Source organism: Acanthopagrus latus, chromosome 3 (assembly GCF_904848185.1).
Source record: "Acanthopagrus latus isolate v.2019 chromosome 3, fAcaLat1.1, whole genome shotgun sequence".
NCBI classification, from domain to species: domain Eukaryota; kingdom Metazoa; phylum Chordata; class Actinopteri; order Spariformes; family Sparidae; genus Acanthopagrus; species Acanthopagrus latus.
Genome location: NC_051041.1, coordinates 1,139,690 through 1,161,224, shown reverse-complemented (window position 1 = coordinate 1,161,224; position 21,535 = coordinate 1,139,690). Strand labels below are relative to the sequence as shown.

The following is a 21,535-nucleotide window of genomic DNA, read 5'->3' as shown; positions in this document are numbered from 1 at the left end:
TTGCCGGAGGGATTATATATCTCATGTGGTCTGGGAATACCTCCGGATCCCCCAGAAGGAGCGAGCAAGTGTTGCTTGTCAGAGGAACGTCTGGAAAATCCTGCTGAGCCTGCTGACATCGTGGCCGACGGGAGGAGATGGATGATTGTGCTTCTTATGATAATGACCTGAGAGATTTCTATATTAGGTAGGAAAAAGTTACTTGACTTGGTTTTCTTGAGACTTGGATCAAAGGATTGAATGACATGAACACTTGTTCATGTTGTGATGAACCACATATACTGTTGTGGTTGTTTATGAATTCATTACAATTACAATTATGAATTGTATTTGTTGTAGATGATATTTAGACTTTTTCTCACTCATCTGAGACAGATTTTGACCAATATTTGGTCTCAAAACTTTCATGACAGAAGTAATTTGCATCACAAAGCATCTGTGACGCTGGAGAACCGAACATAAAGACTAACAATTCCTTTTTCCATCACAGTTAAACAAGAAACCAACAAGAAACAGTTTGGCAGCTGGGTGCGCCTTAATGAGCATCACCACCCGATGATTTCAGCCATTATCTGTAGACGGTGACACAACAGGTCACTCCACAGGCTCCTTCAACTTATTAACCAATCACAGATCTCCTCTGTTTCAGGAAGGTGAATGTTTTGGTTGATTCCTTCATGTCTCAAGTCTTTCGCTGAAGAAACTCACATGAAGTGAATTCAGCCACGTGGACCCTCTCAAAAACTATTTCAGACATCACAGCAGATATTTAGAGCTGCTTCATCAGATGTGCTGCACAGCTTCAAGTGTTAAACTGATGTAAATCCTACATTTATTGTTTTGACAGGTTGTGTCAGAGGGGAACGTTTTAAATTTAGAAATCAATGTATAGATTTGGTGATTTGTGAGTTCTCACGCTGACGATACATTTTCCAGCTAATCCAAGATGGTTGGAGGCGAACTTTAAACACTAAAATGAACATTTCATCCTTCAGTTAATCTCAAACAGACAAAATCAACACATCTAGAGATGTGTTGTGTTCAGACACAATCTCCAGAATAAATAAGAGCCGAGTACGTTCCTGCAAAACCACATTTTGTCACAACACGAGCACAAAATGAGTGTGAGGAAAACTAGCCCATCTTAGTCACCACAGAAACGTCCACAGAAGCCTCGTGTCACCACACGTCCACCTCCGGCTGTGAAGGTCAGCCAATAAGACAACAATATAATGTGAACATGGTACGACACTCTTCGTACAGATGTTAACCTTGCACGTATATTTGGTTTGCAGAAACTGCCGTATTATATCCTGGAGGCCCTTTTTTTTTGCCGAGAGATGATTTTAGTGAAACTAAACAAACCGGTCGCAAACTGTGACTAGAGTCAACGAAAACAGTTTTATCAGTTTACGTGTGCTCAGTTACGTAATGTTTGACATTTGACCAGTTGCCATCAAGGAGAAAAGAAACCTGCCGCAGGACTCGTGGAGTAGCTTCTCCTTGCTGGTGCTGCTGTGTGGGTGTCCACGCCAGGACTCACCGGTCTGACTCTGAAAGAATGCAGCCAATTAGGTGTGACTGCAGGCTTGTGATGTGACTGTTATTAAATTTGTCACTATGTAATAAATGCCTCTGATTATGACATGTTTGAAGAGCTGAGAGGTTTGGCTACCAGGCAGATTCATGCAGTAGAAATGAACCGTGACAACTGGAAGCCGAACAGAACAAAGAGACAATCGTCAGCTTTTTGTTCATTAACTGCTAACATTACATCCTGGAGACCGGGCTGACATCCAGTCAGGTGTGCTTGAATACAAATTTGAGGTGATATACAGAAACACAAAGTGCGTCGCTTGAATCTGCGTCAGGGTGAATGTGAGCCGCAGCAGCGAGATGGTCTGAATGAACTCTGAATGATAACGTGGTCGACTGTGACTGTATGCGAGCACCAAGCATCGATGTTGTAAACACAGAGTCCAGCTGTGGTCCTGCGCTCTGTCGGGTCAGAACATCCACCCATCGAGGGAAACAGCACAGACCCGTCGCCACCAAGTCTTAGTGGTGACAGGTCACTGATCTCACCTTGTCTGTCCAACCTCAGTGCCTTTTTGTCCATTTCTGTTGGGACAGACATGGACCAGGAGCCGCCTTAAACAAGCTGGATCAGCAAGGATCTTATTCCGAATCTCTTCCTCCCTGGGTCGGTCCAAAGGTTCTGGATCCAGGTCCACTCCAGACTCAGTGGGCTGTGATGGCCTCCAAGTCCGCTGCTGACATCAGCAGTACGTGTTTCAGCAACAAACACGATCAGAGTCTTAATTTGGGGGAGCTACCAACCACTGCATCTTCATGCACAACCAGTGCCATACCGAGTCCACACTGGCCCGGGACCGACCCAGTGGGCCGTGACAAAGAGCACAAGCAGTCAATCCAAATCCCTCAGATCCAGGGATAATAATGGATAAAATCCTCGTCTTCTCTGACCTCATGTGTGGGCTGAGCAGATCTTTCAGTCCTGCATCACCTGGGCGTAAAGTCCCTCACGCTCCTGCAGCTCCACCTGGTGGCCACATGTGCAACAGGTGCTTCTGTCACAGATCCACATTCATGTCATGAGCTTAACATGTGAGATATATTCATTAACCAAGATGGTTTTAAAATGAAGAGAAAATCAACGTGAACAGTTGTACTGCAGATTTATGGTGGACCATGTAAACACTTTGATTCGATCAGAACTCTGAAGGTGCTGAATACCCGAGCTGACGACAGAAGTAACAGAACTGAACCGAACCTCTGACACTATGACATCACAACAGAAGCCCTGAGGGTCAATCTCTTGTTTCCTGATGGTCCATTTTCTCAAGTTATTCCTCGAGTTTCTAAATCATTCATCTGTGGAAACATGAAAAACTAAATAAATGTGAAGCCGAGTGAAAACATAGAAAATATAGAAATTTCAGTAGAAGTATTTTTCATGTGTGAAACTGAGAGTTTCTTTTGTTTTTTCTGAGGCGAAAAGTTGTTGTTTTTTTTTCAGCAGCACATTTGACAAACCAAGAAGAAAATCATGACAGTTACAAAACCTGTTTCATGAGCACAGACGGATCAGGACAGTTCAGCCTCTTGTGGTGAAAATGAGCATCACGAATACAAACTTTGACAATGTCTTACAAAGAAAAACAACATTGTTTTTGTATTTTATTTATTTATTTATTTATTTATTTATTATATTATTATTATTATATTTATTTCACTAAGATACACGCACATGCAAAATCTTTTGTAAAAACATTTTTTTAAAATACTTTTTTCTCCTGAATCTTTTTTTTCTTTTCACATTTTCACATATGGAAAAAAATAAATAAATAAAGACAAAATAAAGAAGGCTTGTTTTTCTCACCAGCTCTAAAGACACAAACACAGGACAGAAAAAGAGCAAAATATGATTTTTAATCCTGAGGTTTTACTCAAATCTTCTGACATCCCAGTTTTGTGAGTTATTCACGAAAGAAACCAAACAAACGATTACAGCCGAGACCGATCGCTCTTTCTGCTCATCAGCACCGACAGCGAGGCAGAACGATCAACTCGTCTGTCACGACTCATTTAAATCTGCTCTTCAGGATGTTAGAGGCCGGAAGAGAACACGCCCGACTCTGACATTAACATGAAACACCACCTGTAATTATGATAACAGGGAGTTGATAATGGAGGCAGAACATCACCTGTCACTCCACCTGTGTGACATCTCATTAATACAGACAGGTTACACCATTTATCATGTAACTGTATAGTAGAATTTGACCTATTTACATTGTGTTCTGTGGTTTCTATTATAATCTTATCAGACTGATACACGTCTCATTGTTTGCAGTGAGGGAATGTAACTGAGTACATTTACTTACTGTACTTTCAACAGTGCTGAGGTTCTTGTACTTCACATGAGTATTTCCATTGTTAGAGAACATTACATTCTACATTTAAACTTCACCACATCCTGGAAGCACATGTGGTGCTTTTCACTCCACTACATTTATTTATAACTTCAGTTACTAGTTACTTTCCAGACTGCATGCTGTATTAGAGTCAACTCTGACTATCTGATAATATCATGAGATCAGATCCGAAAATCAACCGACCCAAATCCTTCTGACATCACTGGAAACAGGTTTTCATTTGTGTTTTTCTTTGTTGGTTTTCTGTAAGTCCAGTCAAACATTTGCATCACTTGTAGTTTGAAAGTCTGAATCCACTTTTCAGCACCAGCAGTCCGACAGCGTGCCGGGCCTGATGTTTACAGGATGGTTCTGGTTCTTTTAATGAAGCGGGAGGATCTGAAGAAAAATATGGCGCCATCTGGTGGACAGGTGAGGAACAACACCGTGCTGATACATGTGAAACACACTGTAAGAATCATGTTCTTCATCACTATAATATGTAATAAAGTGTTTTTGTAATATTAAATAACACAGAATGAATCTATATGAATATATTTATTATGTAATAAACATATGAATGTTAAATATAAAAAGTGTATAAAAGTACATGAAGAAACTGAGTAAATTAATTAAAGTGTCTCAAAAATATATATATATATATATATTAATGTTCTTGTAACTGTCTATAAACACTATATTATATATTTTTCATTAAAAGTCTTCTACCAGAATCACACAAATGTAATATTTGATCTAAATTAAAGGGCTGTTCAGTCATTTTATCTTCAGATTTCTGTGTGTTTAATGCTGTAATCTCTGAAACATGACATGAAGGATTACAGTTATGAAATGATCTGCTCTGACATCACACACACGTCAACACACACAGACACACACAGACACACTTCACTGTTTGTTCTGTGATGTCTGCAGACAGACACACACAGCAATAAAGAATTTCCCATGATGCTCTGATGACCTCACAGCTTCCTCTGAGGAATGCAATGAGTCCACTGAACTGAAGTCGAGACGTCACTGAACGTAACGCGTAGGAGTGAGGCTGGTTTCTATGTCGCAACACAACACAACACAACACAACACAACACAAGAACCAAGCTATAGAGCAGTGTAGTGATGATGACTTGTTGTAAGCTAGCCCAGACGTTAGCATCTCCCAGGTTCGCTCCACGCTGGCGTCCGTGTTGTCAGAAGAAAATCTTCCCAACTCTTTAAAACATTAAAGAAAATTGTGTTGAGCAGGTTCATAAATAATCAGACTTGTTTAAATGCACGATGCAGGTCAGGATGTCAAGAGGACGCCCACACTGTGATCACAGGTGATGACCTGGCCCTCCGTTTAGGATCCCTCCAAGCAGCAGACGGGTGGCGTCACCTGCAGGTTCTGGCCTCTGGGCGGCGCTGCAGAACAAACAGAGTCAACACAGCAGCCGGAGGAACAGGTTGTTCCTGCAGGTTCAGTCTGATGAGCTGAGAATCGTCAGACTTCATCTTTACTGTTGACATGCACAGCGTTTATTTACATCACTGTCAGAATCAGAATCAGTCAACATGCTGTAAATCCTGCACACTGTACACAACGTACACACAAGTGCACCTGTGTAGAATCCCTCACACACAGGTGTGCACGTCTGCGACACGCAGAACTGTGGACCCGAACACTCTCTGCAGGTCCGGTTCTGATGGAACTGATACAAAGTTCCATTGTCAATAATAATTATGAGATAAAATGTTTCAACTTTTGATTTTTATCTCCACAATGCAACTTTTCAATCTCATAATTTATATCTTTATCTATTAATCTTTATCTAATAATTTTGCATTTTAATCCAATTATTATGACTTTTTTGTCCTCATGGTTTTTAATCAAATAATTCATAACTTTATCTCTTTATCCCATAATTATCATGTTTTATTCAATCCCATATAATGACTATTTTGCTCATAATTGGGACTTTATCTAATAATAATAATAATAATAATAATAATGATAATAATAATAATAATAATAATAATAATGTTTTTCAGTCATGTAATTCATCTCTTTATCTGAACATTTAGACTTTTAATCTCAGAATTGACTTTTAAGATAATAAGTTTAATTCCATGATTATGGCTCTTGTCTCATAACAATGACTTTTTATCTGACAAATTAGATTTTTAGATTAGATTTTAGATTTACTAATTTATTTTTCACTTTTATTTCAGGTTTTATCAGATAATTATGATTAACAAGGGATTTTTCTTTCAATCGAGTCTGTTTCATACATTTGTTTTGTTTCTGGTGGAAATGGACTTCCATAGTTTTGTGTGTTAACAATGTTTTTTCTAATCTAATAATCTTTTAATCCCACACATCTCTGTCCTGTAGTTGTTCAGTGTTTGCGGTACATCTGCTCCTGACTCACTGTGACCAGTTAAACCTGCTGCCACCTCCCTGGTGCCGAGTGTGACCCGACTGCTATGTGCTCTACAGTATGATAATTACCTTAAACTACAATTAACCACTGAAAAAGTTACATACCCAGGTCTCCATGTGTGTAATTACTGTCCTCTGTTCATTGTAATGATGATGACTTTATTCATTCATATAATTTGGATCCAGAACCTGAACGACCTTGTGCGTCTCATCCAGTACAGTTTGAAGGTACCTGGCCGGCATATATTGTCCTTTTATGCTACATGTATTTGATAACTTTAGTTACTCATCACCTTGCAGATTACAAACTACATCAGAGCCAAAATATTTTGTTGGAATTATTTAAAAAAAACAACCTGGAAGAATATCTGAAATACGTGTAAAACTCGACTAACACTTGTATTTTTGAGACGTGAGCACATTTTATATCAGATACTTTGCACGACGTCTGTTTCAGCGTCTGTTTAATGAAGTTCTGTGTGTTTTAAATGAAATCCTCTGCAGGACTGTGGAGGTCTGAGCCGTCCTGACGGATCTCATCAGAATATCAGTTGACTCGTAATGTTTTAACAGCTGAAAAGTTCTTTTGTTCTCTTTGAAAGACAGTAAGTGATCCGTGGTGCGAGAGGGCAGATGCAGATCGCTGCAGAATGCACCATACAAACAGCTGTAACCTGTACTGAATGGAGGTTATTTCAGGTTGTCCTCACACATGTTTACACACAAGCGTTTATTACGCAACTGGACATTTAGCAGAACAAAACCTCCCTGCTGGATGCCAAGCCTGTTTTCTTTGTACATGCGTCAAAGTAGTTGAATGACCTGCCCATGTTTTTTATAATCAGAGAGGCGCCGGAGGAAGTGTTCAGATCCTCCCGCTTCATTAAAAGAACCAGAACCATCCTGTAAACACATCAGGCCCGGCACGCTGTCGGACTGCTGGTGCTGAAAAGTGGATTCAGACTTTCAAACTACAGGTGATGCAAATGTTTGACTGGACAGAAGTATCTTAAAGTCATAACTGAGTAAAAGTAAAGATGTGGAATAGAAATATTACTTTGGTAAAAGTAAAATTTGCCCAAACTGTTTCTAGCAGTATCAGTGTAATTTGGTATCAGTATGAGTCGATTGATAATCAGATCTGATATTCAGCATTTCTGTGGTTATAAAATACTCAGAGTACTTTGACTCTAATACAACATGTAATCTGGAAAGTCACTAGTAACTAAAGTTAAATTAATAAATGTAGTGAAGTAAGAAGAACCACGTGTGCCTCCAGAATGTGGGGAAGTTTAAATGTAGCTGAAATAGAAATACTCATGTGAAGTATAAGAACTTAAAATAGTTAAAAGTACAGTACTTGAGTAAATGTGTTTAGATACGTCCCCTCACGGCAAACAAGGAGAATCAGTCAAACTCAGGTGATAAAAATGAGGAACTCACTCATTAAATTCCCCACAGAAGACAGAAATAAACTTCCTCAGCAAATACAGGAACAGACAAAAGACACTAAACATACACACAGAGATCTGGCTGTGAGACTTACTCACTGGCTAATAATAGTAATGATAATAACCACTTATGATTAAGACAACATTGTTGGCCAATTAGCATCCAGTAAAATGCATCACTTTTGTGTCAAACGCTTCCTTAAAATTACAACATTTGCAGGAAATGAAAATATAAACACAAGTTCCTCAAACTTTGGATGTGAAGTGAAACTCTTGGCAAAATGCAACCAAGGCTTTTTTTTTTACGAATGTACCCGAGTCAAACCTTCGTGTACTTTTAAGATTGACCGTATTTTTGTTTTCAGGTCAAACTCATTTTCAATGGGAGTGCTACGGGCACTTTTACGATAGCATCAAAATCTCTGTTTTTAAAACAGTAAGAAGTCTGGACACAACATGAAACTGTGCTGGTAGCATCACCAGGGTCTCTACACATGAACACCAGCACTGACAACATTGTTTGTGTACACAGAGTTACTAAAAAGAAAGTTTTTGAACAACTCATGTTAGCAGCTGTATCTCCAGCGCAGAAGATACAGCTGTTAACATCAGTTGTTCAAAAACTTTCTTTTTATTAAACTCTGTGTACACAAACAATGTTGTCCATAGCGCTCCCATTGAAAATGCGTTTGACCCAAAAATGAAAATAAGGTAAATCTTAAAAGTGCCTCTTTAGTCCTAATTATGCTTTTACATGAAGGTTTGACTCATACACATTAACAAATAAAAGCCTAGGTTGCATTTTGTTGAGAGTTTCACTTTGAGTGTCGTACTTGAGTAAATGTACTAACTTGCTAACATTCCTTCACAGTTCAGTTGTGTGATTGAAAAGAGGAGCAGCTGGTGGTGCTAACTCTCCAAACTGCAGCAGAAGAAGACGCCACACCAAGATGACATCATGACAAACATTAAGTAAAATTGCAACATAAAGAAAAGAGTTAGTAGGGTTACAAACATTTAAAAAAAAAACACTGAATGTGTTTATAACGGAGCAGGCAGCTGTTATTATGTAATTCAAGACAGAAAATGATTCTCCAAACTCTTGACAAGTGACCGACTGTAAGCACAGCGTTGTGATAACATCAAATTAGAAATGTAAGCTAAAGACACATTAACAACTTAAATAAATATAAAGTTTCAACACATCTTTGGTGATATTCATACTCAAACATCCTTCCTCAGGAGCAAAGACTCTCCCGAGCCCAGAACCGACACCGGACCATCCGGCAGGTGACCGCTGGTTTACGTTCTCGATGATCAGCAACATTTTGAGTAAATCAGTGAGCAGAAACTAGTTGAAGCCACCTTTAAGTTATTTTTACCCTCCAGGGTCTGACGCCAATTAAAGATTGAGCTTTTTATGTAGGAATGTGACTAGGAATGAATTATAAACTGCTGTAGTTGCTGTACATGAATACCTGCGGTGATGGGACAGTCCGTTAATTGCGCTGCAGCTGTCATTGTGCTGGATCGACCTGCTCTGCTCTCAGCCTCAGAACATAAATCAATCACAGTCACTGACAGTTCTGTGATGTTCGGTTTCCTTTAAGTATAATACATACTTTATTGTAAATGTATTATTTACATTCGTAAGAAGTCTCTATATATAATGTTCTTTTATATCCATAACATAAAGTACATGACAAACTTTCACTGGATACTTTAAAAAATATATTTATTTATATATTTGCATCAAAACTTACACGTTACACTGAACTGCAGTTTATGCTTTCCATTCCTGGGAAGTTGTTCCACCCAGGAGAGATTGTTTGTTTCGTCTGACGTCTGCTCAGCTGTGACGACAGCAGCAGTTTTTACGATCACAAGTTCAGAAATAGAACCATCAAACGTAGAATTATGTGGGTGAGATGTTTACCTCACTGATGGAGACAAAGAGAGCCAGCATGTGAGGATGGTGGGAAGAATCCCAGCCATGCATGTTTACCTCCACTGCAGAATATTATTTTAGTGACACACCTGCACACAGAAGGATTCCTCTGTGTTGGACTGTCCGCTGTCGGTTTGTAGCCTCAGAGAATGATCACAATTCCTCCTCCGCTTCACTGACTTTATGACACCTGCACAGATTATCATCAGAGATGCATGACGTCCCGCCTGATGTTGTCAGGAAATCTAAATATAAGGCAACATTTCCTTTACGTGTCACATCAGTGTGGATATTTATGTCCTTTTTAATGGTACGTAACAAATCAGTAGAGATCCAAAGTTTCCAAAGACATTAAATATGTCAGGGAATCTTTTGATTTCCTCACATGTGCAGAACTTGCCTCAGAAACATCATGTATTAAGCTCTCTGCAGTATCACAGTGATCCAGTGATAGTTGTTTGAACACCCACAGGTTCACTGCTAACAGGATGTGCTAACAGCTGATTCTGCAAAGTTTTGATGGAGTTTTGCATGGAGGCAGGAGAAAATGACTGACTTTAAATCTTTTGTGAACTGTTCCTTTAAGCCAACACGGACCTTTAAAGGGATCAGAAAAAAAAGGAAGCATCCACAATTCCAGATATTCAAACTCTGATCTTTGGGTAAAATCAAGAGATTCCCTGACATGGTTTGTATGTTTGGAAACTTTGGATCTCTCCTGGTTTGTTACGTACAATGTAATGAATTAATGTATATTTATAGTAGATGTACAGCAGTATCCTACTGTATTTTACAATAATTGTAAAATACTGTTAAATATTCATCCCTCATGTAAATTAACAATTGAATCAGTCATTTAACAATTACAGTAGACAGCTGTAATTTAACAGCATGAAACAGTATTTTCTGTCAAGCAGTGGAGACATGTGCTAACATCCCTTCTCAAGTCCAGTCATGATCCATCAGTATCTTATTGATGATTGCAGGTTTATGTTTCTATTTTGATGATGTCACGTCTTTACTGATCAAACTACTCATTTTTGAGTGACAATATATAACCTCACTGGCTATTCCTGAACTTTACTCTGGAGAGCACAGCTCCGTCATATCATTCCAGCCAGAGAAGTCCATGAGGAGTTCAACAGAGCAGGTAAAGTAAAGCCTGTCGCTAATGATTTTATTGGAGACAGTTTCTTCCAAATGTGGAAATACGCTACTTTGTCATTTTTGTCATACAAATGTTCTCAATGTTACTAATATTACAAAGGCTGCTGTACCAATGAGCACTTTGTAATAAACTACAGCAATGTTGTGGAATGTTATGGAACAGACAGATAACCAGTGATGAATGCATGTTGTTGCTGAATGTGTTTCTGATCCGCTCTAAGCACTAGAAGGCAAGACGTTGGTAAAATACAAGAAAAGTCAAGCTGTGTGTTTTTGTAGGACTTTTGAATGTTGACTGGCTGTCGGGATGACTGTGGTAGCCAGAGAAGCCCTGCATACTTTGTTGTTAAACTGGTGACGATTTATACGAATGCAATTAAATAGCAGATTTCATAACACATTCATAACAAATTCTAATGCACCATTAAAACAGACGTGAATATACACACTGATGTGACACGAAAAGGAAATGTTGCCTTATATTTAGATTTCCTGACAACATCAGGCGGGACGTCATGCATCTCTGATGATAATCTGTGCAGGTGTCATAAAGTCAGTGAAGCGGAGGAGGAATTGTGATCATTCTCTGAGGCTACAAACCGACAGCGGACAGTCCAACACAGAGGAATCCTTCTGTGTGCAGGTGTGTCACTAAAATAATATTCTGCAGTGGAGGTAAACATGCACGGCTGGGATTCTTCCCACCATCCTCACATGCTGGCTCTCTTTGTCTCCATCAGTGAGGTAAACATCTCACCCACATGATTCTATGTTTGATGATTCTATTTCTGAACTTGTGATCGTAAAAACTGCTGCTGTCGTCACAAACACAATCTCTTTGAAACTTTATTTTACTCAACGTGTGTCGTAGTAATTCTGTAGACCTGGTCAGGAGAGAGATAATGAATGCATTTAAAATTTTATAAAATGTCCTTTTTTTTAAATTTAAGGCAAGTTAATGGGAAATATTGAATTGAAGGTTGAAGCTCACTGTTTAATATTCATGTTCAGTAGATTTTGCACACTCAACCCCACACTGCTCCCTGACTGCCCTTCAGTTTTCAACACAATGTTCAGACCACTCTGTCTTTATGCTCTGGTTAGGTTTAGGCACCACAAAAACACTTGGTCAGGGTTTGAACACCATCATGTTCTGACTGCACAAACACACAGATGTCTAAACGACATCAACTAAGGCTGGAAATTATCCTGAGGTCCTTAAACCATATCCAGACCTTTCAAAGCTCCAGATGTTGATCAGTGGCTCGGCTGTCTTCTCCCAGGCCCGTCTCCTGGATATCATGTTAGCACCTAATGTTTCTGCAAACCACAGACACATGTGTATATCATTATATCTTATTAGCTGACTGTCACATCAGTGCATCACCTGGGAGATGTTTCTGTAACATTTCAGGAGACCTGCAGACATTTCAAGACGTGTTTGTAGCTGTTTCATGGGAAGTCAGACTGTCTCAATCTGTGATCGTGGTGACCGAAACAGAAAACAAGGACAGTGTTGTGACAAATAGAAAATAGCTCAGATGGAAAACATTTGTTTTGGACTTGAGCGAAGATTAATTCTGCCAACTGGGTTTGATTATTGCCAAACTCTGCTGCCAACCTTTCCACCAAGATGAAACATGTTATGTGGAAATGTCAGCATGACATGGCAAATGGGAATGTATTAATGGTTTGCCAAATGTTAATGCCAACAACTTGTTCAAGTGACTGAGTCCGGGCCAGACACACAATGTTGCCTTGTTGTGTGTTTAATCCTGAAATCACGTCCCATCCAGTCTGAACCCTCAACCACTCTGTCAGTGTTCAGAACTGAAGCCCCTGATAACTGTTTCTTTATAAATGTGCTGCCTGGAGCACAGAGAGGAAGAACACTTGGTTTGTGGTCCCGTTTGTCTTTTTGCATAGCAGATAGTCAGAGTCAACATCAGGCGCTGATGTGTTTGTGGAGGGAAAACCTCGTCACAATCCTTAAACAGAATCAATTGGGGACAGCGGACGTATGTACACCATGATTATTATGATCACCGTCATTTCTCCGTCTCCCCATGACAAAGCACCTGTTGTCTTCACGTCCACACCCGTCTGCGAGCGGCTGACTCTCTCACCATAGAATAAAAGAAGAAATATGCGATGCACCAACAGTCGGGCACAATAGAATGAAAGACACACCCGGTGGTTTGGGAGGATCGCGTTGATGATGGGAAGCTGACAGGGTGGACAGCACTTCATCCTGTCAGCTGTGCCAGAGGAACTATCCTGAGTATCAGTCAAACCAAATGAAATGTGACTGGATACGCTGAGTGCTTCCTGATGTATTCGCACAAACATTTAGGTTTCAGGAAATAACGCTGAGAGTATCAGTGAGCACGAGGAGCTGAACGACTGCCACAGAACAGACAAAAATCAACATCACAGTGAAGAAAGTAAGATTCAGAACTCCTCCTCCAGAATAAATGTTAGCAAAGCACGTTTCTGCAAAACCACATATAGGTTCAAAATTTACTTCTGTTTAGGCTGAAACAATCTCAGATGGAGATGTCTGCAGGTGTCCTTAAAGATATCCACAGCTGTCACTCAAACTGCAGTCTGGTGTTTGTAACATTTAGCTTAACAACCAAAATCTCCTCCACCGCCTGATGGGAAAGGTGACTAAAAATCATATACAGTGAACGTGATGTGACACCGTTGGTATCTGTGGTTTGAAGAAAGGTTAACTGGTCTGAGCTGCAGCTTGAGAAGAAAAGAAAACAACATGAAGAAATATTTCTGAAAGCCACAAATAGGGAACAAAGAAGTGAATAAATGTGTGCAGCGTGGCAAAACAAAAAAACGACAGTTTAAAGGTACAGGTACAAACACTGATGCTTTGGGATGGTAGCCAACCCGTCGTACAATCCCAAAGTGTTGAGAGTGAGACTCAAAAATCAACTTTTCAACTAATTGCAGCCATCAGGTTAATCTAGAGGCTGTTCTGCTGCTCTCCACTGAGCTGGAGTAACACAAGAAAATGTAGTTTGCATAATTGTCATGAATTTTAGAGTCACATTTAACCCAGTCTGGCTTAAAAGCTGCAGTTCAAAGTTCATTCTTGACTCTGGAACTCAGAACTAAGTTGACGCAACATAAAGAACCAGGAAGGAAAAATAATTGATGTAAGAGCCTTTAAGATTCTGCTGAGTAATGTGCTGTGGTGTGGTTGAACCTTCAGGAACACTTTCTAATTGACCTCGAAGTGTTTCTAATGGACGTGACCTACAATCTATTGTAACGTAGGTTTAATCGTCTAATTTCTTATGTAAACAGCCGTTACAATGACCAACAGGCTGCAGCTCGTCCAGGCCGAGTCTGACTGCTTAGCAACAACAATAACAGCCAAGGAGAGCCGTCATGGCTCCGGCGTGTGAATCTATAGGTGTGACCTTACAGGTGCCTGCAGCATGAACCACCCTGTGACTCAGCCGTGTGACATCTCTGCAGAGCGCTCTGCATCTCAGTTTTGACGCAACAGAAAAATATCTTCATCCTGAACGTGGTTGGTTTTCCATCCGAATGTCGTGCATCGTTTACAGAAAAACAGTGAAAGCAAACTAATCAGTGTGATTGTTGTATGTATATTAGAAGTTGAACACCTCCAGATGAACTGCTGGTGGAGCAAAGTATCAGTGTACTTCACCAGATAAGGTGGTTTAATTAAACTGTTGCAAAAGAGGAGGTGACAATGAGTTCTGATCATCAAAAGACAGAAAACGTGTTGATGTCTGGTATTACTGTCAGTGCTCCGGCCCCCAAACTGTACAAATGGACCAGGTATCGAGCTTTAATGAAAAAGTGAAGGTTCACCTCAGATTTGTGGCATGTCGTGTGGACTAATGTGGTTATCATGAAGAGTCACACAGGTGAAGTTAGAGTTCTGCACGACCTCACAGCCTCTATGCAGCTCACACGTCTTTCTAATTGTTGTCATGGGATTTAAGAAGGATTCTGCTTGATTTGGTTCTGAGCCGAAAATTCTTTCCCTCTGCACAGAAGGGAGCGGCTGGAGCCATGCGAAGTGACTGAGAGGTGTCTGTGCAGGTGTGCTCGGCTGCTGGGTTTACAGGTCAGCCTGCTCTCTGTCCAAGACTTCCCACAGTTCATCACAACCGCTGTCACTTTCTGGGAGCCATCAAGACGACAGCACAGGATCCTCTCAGGACTGACGGACTAAAAGAAAAAGAAACGCCATCAGCATGTGAGCAACGTGACCTGCTCATCTAACACATGCATAATGACTATGATGTATCAATAAACATGACTGAGAAGAATTAAATATGATACGACATGGTTCAGTTTGCCCGACAGATGCTGATAAAAAAGGTCAAGAATTGATACGTCAGTTGATATGAACTGTGCAATGATACTATTTTATTTTTCTACATATTCAGATTCATACACTAAGTCTGTATATTTTCAAACACTGTATTTATTTATGCATCCAACCTTCAACATGCCATACTCTGACACTTTCTTTAAATGTTTATAATGCACATGGCGTATAGTCCTTTCTATATTTTATCTTTTCTCTCTTATCAAAATCTTTTTTAGTATTTTTAGTATTTTAAGTCTTGTCAAGTCTAAAAACATTTCTTTTGGCCAAGTCTTGTCTCTTTTATACCTTTTCTATTTTTAGCCTACTTTTACTGTTTGTTTCTTAATGTTTTTACTTGTTTTTGAATGCAATTTTTAATGTATTTTAAATGAAATTTGTATGTCTTTTAAATGAAATTTGTGTGCGTCTGTAAAGCACTTTGAGTTGCCTTGTGTCTGAATTGTGCTTTATAAATAAACTTGGGATGAATAAAAGTCTAAAGTCTTTGCTTTTTGCAGCGCTCCTTCAGATGTGGTGATCAAACACTTCGCAAATAATATCAAATATGTGATGGAGGAAAGATGTTTTATAGTTTAACAACAAACTATCAGTGAGCTGAAACAGAAAACTCCAAATTTCTTTCAAACAAAAAAGATTTTCATATCGGCCGATAACGACAAGGTATGCACTGATACTGATCCATCAGTCGGCGTCGGGTCTCAGCTCAGTGTCAGATACATTATATTTTTTTCCAATTCAGGATTAGTTGTGTCCTTATATACATTAATTTATTTTATTATGTATGTATTGTGTCAAACACATGACTTGTATAAGTACTCAGCCTGCATAGAGTGGTGACACACATCTAATACATGAACAGAACTTCTTACAGTACATAACAAACAAATGGCTTTGCTTTTTGGATCAGAACCAGCTTCCTTGGCCAAGCATTAAATATGCATTTATTTATTTATTTATGCATTAAATCATTTTATATCTGTTTTTCAGTGGGTCTGGGTGCATGAATAAATGAGATGGGTGTTCAGAAAAGATGCAGTCAGAAGAAGGAGAGGAAAGTTGACATGTTGAAGTCAACATGAACATAAAACTGGTTAATGAGAGCATGCTGAAGTACGGAATGTGGTTCTGTGGTTTAAAATATCCTCAAATACCGATGAACAAAATGTCAGCTTGCGTCACGTCAATAACAATTGCCACTCAACCAGTTTCTTCTTACAATTAGTGGATTATGAATAGATTATAAAGAGGCGGCCGCACCTTGCACATTACTTCAACATTACTCACAAAATTGATTAACGTCTTCGTGTGCTGCTTGATGCAATCTCACCTGTCGCCTGTGAATATAAGCCGCTGTCGGTTTGGACGAAAGCATCACAGAGCAAACAGTGAAGGATACTGACCAGGTGGAACCAGAGAGCATCCCAACGTCAGTCAGCACCAGGACACCTGTAAGTAAATCATCATCTATTATTTATGATATTTATTATTATTATTTTTGTCATATTTCACTTCAATTGGAAGCTTTCTTTTTTTCCCCTGTCTCTGATTATCATGATTAAATTACGCATCTGTTTCGTATGAGTGACTTCCTTGATTTCTGTGCTGCTTGAGAAAAAATAAAAAGGTTGAAAAAGGGATCTGTATTTTTTATGGTTTAATTATTGTTAGTGACTGCTGCTAATATCATGTAGATATCTGACAGCTGTTTTTGCACAAGTCGAAATAATCCTGGCTAATTCCTAACAATAAACAGCAAACATAATTCAGAGAACCAACGGTTCATTTTGTCACTTGTGAAACGGAAAAAGCTCGAATTACCACAAAACAAAGTTTTATTGTCTGATAGAAGCAGTTGTTAATGGAATAAAATCAATAAAATGCATATTGTATCATTATCAAGACATTCTGGGAATCAAATAATTTGGAATAATGTAATGATAATAAAATGTTACCATGTCTAAAACTGGTGGCTACAGTGAGTTAACAAAATGTAATTGTTGTATTTTTAAGAGATAAGAACCTTTCTGCCATGATGATGAAGATCTGTTTCATCCTTCTTCTGCTTGTTGGTAAGTCAAAGAAATGACTCCTTCTGACCATTTGTTGTAAAGTTTTGCTTCAAATGCGACATGAATGTGAAACTGATGCAACATTTACCTAATCACAGTTGCTCTAGCAACAAGATCAGCTGCCCAAGCTACAACCACAGCTGCCCCGACGACCACCACCACAGCTGCCCCAACGACTACAACCACAGCTGCCCCGACGACCACCACCACAGCTGCCCCGACAACTACAACCACAGCTGCCCCGACGACCACCACCACAGCTGCCCCGACGACTACAACCACAGCTGCCCCGACGACCACCACCACAGCTGCCCCGACAACTACAACCACAGCTGCCCCGACGACTACAACCACAGCTGCCCCGACGACCACCACCACAGCTGCCCCGACAACTACAACCACAGCTGCCCCGACGACTACAACCACAGCTGCCCCGACGACTACAACCACAGCTGCCCCGACGACCACCACCACAGCTGCCCCGACAACTACAACCACAGCTGCCCCGACGACTACAACCACAGCTGCCCCGACGACTACAACCACAGCTGCCCCGACGACTACAACCACAGCTGCCCCGACGACTACAACCACAGCTGCCCCGACAACCACCACCACAGCTGCCCCAACAACTACAACCACAGCTGCCCCGACGACCACCACCACAGCTGCCCCGACAACTACAACCACAGCTGCCCCGACGACTACAACGACAGCTGCCCCGACGACCACAACCACAGCTGCCCCGACGACTACAACCACAGCTGCCCCGACGACCACCACCACAGCTGCCCCGACAACTACAACCACAGCTGCCCCGACGACCACCACCACAGCTGCCCCGACAACTACAACCACAGCTGCCCCGACGACTACAACCACAGTTGCCCCGACGACTACAACCACAGCTGCCCCGACAACCACCACCACAGCTGCCCCGACAACTACAACCACAGCTGCCCCGACGACCACAACCACAGCTGCCCCGACGACCACCACCACAGCTGCCCCGACAACTACAACCACAGCTGCCCCGACGACCACAACCACAGCTGCCCCGACGACCACCACCACAGCTGCCCCGACGACAACAACCACAGCTGCCCCGACGACTACAACCACAGCTGCCCCGACGACTACAACCACAGCTGCCCCGACGACTACAACCACAGCTGCCCCGACAACTACAACCACAGCTGCCCCGACAACCACCACCACAGCTGCCCCGACAACCACGACCACAGCTGGCCCGACAACCACCACCACAGCTGCCCCGACAACCACCACCACAGCTGCCCCGACAACTACAACGACAGCTGCCCCGACAACTACAACGACAGCTGCCCCGACGACTACAACCACAGCTGCCCCGACGACTACAACCACAGCTGCCCCGACGACTACAACCACAGCTGCCCCGACAACAACCACCACAGCTGCACCGACAACCACCACCACAGCTGCCCCGACAACCACCACCACAGCTGCCCCGACAACTACAACGACAGCTGCCCCGACGACTACAACGACAGCTGCCCCGACGACTACAACCACAGCTGCCCCGACGACTACAACCACAGCTGCCCCGACGACTACAACCACAGCTGCCCCGACAACCACCACCACAGCTGCCCCGACAACCACCACCACAGCTGCCCCGACAACCACCACCACAGCTGCCCCGACGACTACGACCACAGCTGCCCCGACAACCACCACCACAGCTGCCCCGACAACCACGACCACAGCTGCCCCGACAACCACGACCACAGCTGCCCCGACAACCACGACCACAGCTGCCCCGACAACCACCACCACAGCTGCCCCGACAACCACCACCACAGCTGCCCCGACAACTACAACCACAGCTGCCCCGACAACCACCACCACAGCTGCCCCGACAACTACAACCACAGCTGCCCCGACAACAACCACCACAGCTGCACCGACAACCACCACCACAGCTGCCCCAACAACCACCACCACAGCTGCCCCGACAACCACAACGACAGCTGCCCCGACAACAACAACCACAGCTGCCCCAACAACCACCACCACAGCTGCCCCGACAACCACAACGACAGCTGCCCCGACAACCACCACCACAGCTGCAGGAGCAACAACCACCACAGCTGCAGGAGCAACAACAACCACAGTTGCTGGAGCAACAACCACCACAGCTGCAGGTGCAACAACAACCACAGCTGCAGGGGCTACAACAACTACAGCTGCAGGGGCAACAACCACCACAGCTGCTGGAGCAACAACAACTACAGCTGCAGGTGCAACAACAACCACAGCTGCAGGGGCTACAACAACTACAGCTGCAGGGGCAACAACCACCACAGCTGCAGGGGCTACAACAACTACAGCTGCAGGGGCAACAACCACCACAGCTGCTGGAGCAACAACAACTACAGCTGCAGGTGCAACAACAACCACAGCTGCAGGGGCTACAACAACTACAGCTGCAGGTGCAACAACAACCACAGCTGCAGGGGCTACAACAACTACAGCTGCAGGGGCAACAACCACCACAGCTGCAGGGTCTACAACAACTACAGCTGCAGGTGCAACAACAACCACAGCTGCAGGGGCTACAACAACTACAGCTGCAGGGGCAACAACCACCACAGCTGCTGGAGCAACAACCACCACAGCTGCAGGAGCAACAACCACCACAGCTGCAGGGGCAACAACAACCACAGCTGCAGGGGCAACAACAACCACAGCTGCAGGAGCAACAACCACCACAGCTGCAGGGGCAACAACCACCACAGCTGCTGGAGCAACAACCACCACAGCTGCAGGAGCAACAACCACCACAGCTGCAGGGGCAACAACAACCACAGCTGCTGGAGCAACAACAACTACAGCTGCAGGAGCAACAACCACCACAGCTGCAGGGGCAACAACCACCACAGCTGCAGGAGCAACAACTACCACAGCTGCAGGAGCAACAACTACCACAGCTGCAGGAGCAACAACAACCACAGCTGCAGGAGCAACAACAACCACAGCTGCAGGAGCAACAACAGCAACCACAGCTGCAGGAGCAACAACCACCACAGCTGCAGGGGCAACAACAACCACAGCTGCTGGAGCAACAACAACTACAGCTGCAGGAGCAACAACCACCACAGCTGCAGGGGCAACAACCACCACAGCTGCAGGGGCAACAACTACCACAGCTGCAGGAGCAACAACTACCACAGCTGCAGGAGCAACAACCACCACAGCTGCAGGAGCAACAACAACCACAGCTGCAGGAGCAACAACAACCACAGCTGCAGGAGCAACAACAGCAACCACAGCTGCAGGAGCAACAACCACCACAGCTGCAGGAGCAACAACAACAACCACAGCTGCAGGAGCAACAACAACCACTATGGCTGCAGGAGCAACAACCACCACAGCTGCAGGAGCAACAACCACCACAGCTGCAGGAGCAACAACCACCACAGCTGCAGGAGCAACAACAGCAACCACAGCTGCAGGAGCAACAACAGCAACCACAGCTGCAGGGGCTACAACAACCACTGCTGCAGGAGCAACAACAGCAACCACAGCTGCAGGAGCAACAGCAACCACAGCTGCAGGAGCAACAGCAACCACAGCTGCAGGAGCAACAACAGCAGCCACAGCTGCAGGAGCAACAACAGCAACCACAGCTGCAGGAGCAACAGCAACCACAGCTGCAGGAGCAACAGCAACCACAGCTGCAGGAGCAACAACAGCAACCACAGCTGCAGGAGCAACAGCAACCACAGCTGCAGGAGCAACAACAGCAACCACAGCTGCAGGAGCAACAGCAACCAACGCTGCAGGAGCAACAACAGCAACCACAGCTGCAGGAGCAACAGCAACCACAGCTGCAGGAGCAACAACAGCAACCACAGCTGCAGGAGCAACAGCAACCACAGCTGCAGGAGCAACAACAGCAACCACAGCTGCAGGAGCAACAGCAACCACAGCTGCAGGAGCAACAACAGCAACCACAGCTGCAGGAGCAACAGCAACCACAGCTGCAGGAGCAACAGCAGCAACCACAGCTGCAGGAGCAACAAGCACTTCAACAACGGCTGCCTCCTCTGCAGTCATCAACAAAACAAGCTTCCTTTTCGTCATAGCA

General features: G+C 43.1%; 3 long non-coding RNA genes across 3 annotated transcripts; 2 read left to right on the top strand and 1 right to left on the bottom strand.

Annotated features, from left to right (window-relative positions):
- Positions 1 to 11,888: 11,888 nt before the first annotated feature.
- LOC119016906 lies at positions 11,889 to 15,289 on the top strand. Its single transcript, XR_005074282.1, has 2 exons — positions 11,889 to 14,497; positions 14,992 to 15,289. It is a non-coding gene; the product is annotated as an uncharacterized LOC119016906 (long non-coding RNA).
- LOC119016905 lies at positions 15,045 to 17,480 on the bottom strand. The gene is made up of 3 exons (XR_005074281.1): positions 17,355 to 17,480; positions 16,662 to 16,780; positions 15,045 to 15,168 (listed from the first exon to the last, which is right to left on the bottom strand). It is a non-coding gene; the product is annotated as an uncharacterized LOC119016905 (long non-coding RNA).
- Positions 16,715 to 17,598, top strand: LOC119016904. The gene is made up of 3 exons (XR_005074280.1): positions 16,715 to 16,782; positions 17,345 to 17,403; positions 17,502 to 17,598. It is a non-coding gene; the product is annotated as an uncharacterized LOC119016904 (long non-coding RNA).
- The last annotated feature ends 3,937 nt before the right edge of the window (positions 17,599 to 21,535 follow it).